Source organism: Atta cephalotes, assembly GCF_000143395.1.
Source record: "Atta cephalotes unplaced genomic scaffold scaffold00033, whole genome shotgun sequence".
Lineage (NCBI taxonomy): Eukaryota > Metazoa > Arthropoda > Insecta > Hymenoptera > Formicidae > Atta > Atta cephalotes.
Window position 1 is genome coordinate 3,001,488 of NW_012130097.1, and position 1,256 is coordinate 3,002,743.

Sequence of the window (1,256 nt, forward strand, 5' to 3'; positions counted from 1 at the left end):
ACCACCACACACACACACANACCCCACCCCCACCACACACACACACACACACACATCAAATGTACGCTACAATAGGAAATTAACGTTAACTCGGTATCTATTTATTTTGACCTCGCTTTTATCTACGTTATTATACACACGAATATGTAATACGCTAATTTTATCGATATGCGCGTGCAAAAGTCAAGCACGCGTAAAATCAACATAAGTAATCATCATAGTAAAATATGAGAACACTTTCTAGTTTATATTAAAATTAGTGATGTTTGCGTTTAACAGAGAAAACAGTTTTGCAACTGTGTAAAATTCTTCAATACGATTGGCTCTTATCTTTGGTTCTTTACAGATTTAAATGCAGAAACCAATCATATTGAAGAATTTTACAACAGCTGCAAAACTGCTTTCTCTGCTAAACGTAGCCACTAGTATTTTTTAAATTATTGTTAATTTTCTTAAATTATTATTAATTATGTTTTCAAAATCATTCTTGAAAAACAGTCTCTTGAAAATCACTTGAGGGATTTCAGTTGGAGTTCAATTGCTTGAAGTTTTCAAAACAATACATTTCTCTAGCTAATATCCTTTTTTTATACTAGATCCTTGTCGTACACACAAGTTTACATACTACCATCCTATTTTACAGTTGATTTAATACTCGCAAATAATAACTTTCTATCAAATAATTTCTGAAAAAAATCTGGAAAATTAAAATTATTAATTAATAACCATCAGTTTGTCGAAGAATAATTCGAAATGTCACTACATGGCAAATTTTAAACTTTAAATTATTTTGTCATAATATCTTGTTTAATGATCTAAATTATTGATAACATAAATAAACTTTGATTTTTTAATTATAACATTGTATATCTCTAATAATAAGGCTTCAAAAAACTAAATCGGAATAAGAAAAAAATACAAAACAATATAAGTTAATATTGCTCTAGTTTACACTGATCATTTAATACCACCGACGAAATATTATTAAAGACCATCAACCTTAGACAAATTTTCATCCTCACAAAAAAGGCCCCAATGGCCCGAAGGTAATTGAAGAACGTTGATCTTATCGACAATTAATAATTGTAAATTTGCGATTTTTAGCATAAATATTCGATTATATACAAGCTATTAAATTCATGATTTTTTATTATATAAATGCTTCATAAATAAGTATGCATATTTGTAATGCTATAATTCTAATTGTAACACATATATTATATATATATATATATATATATATATATATATATATA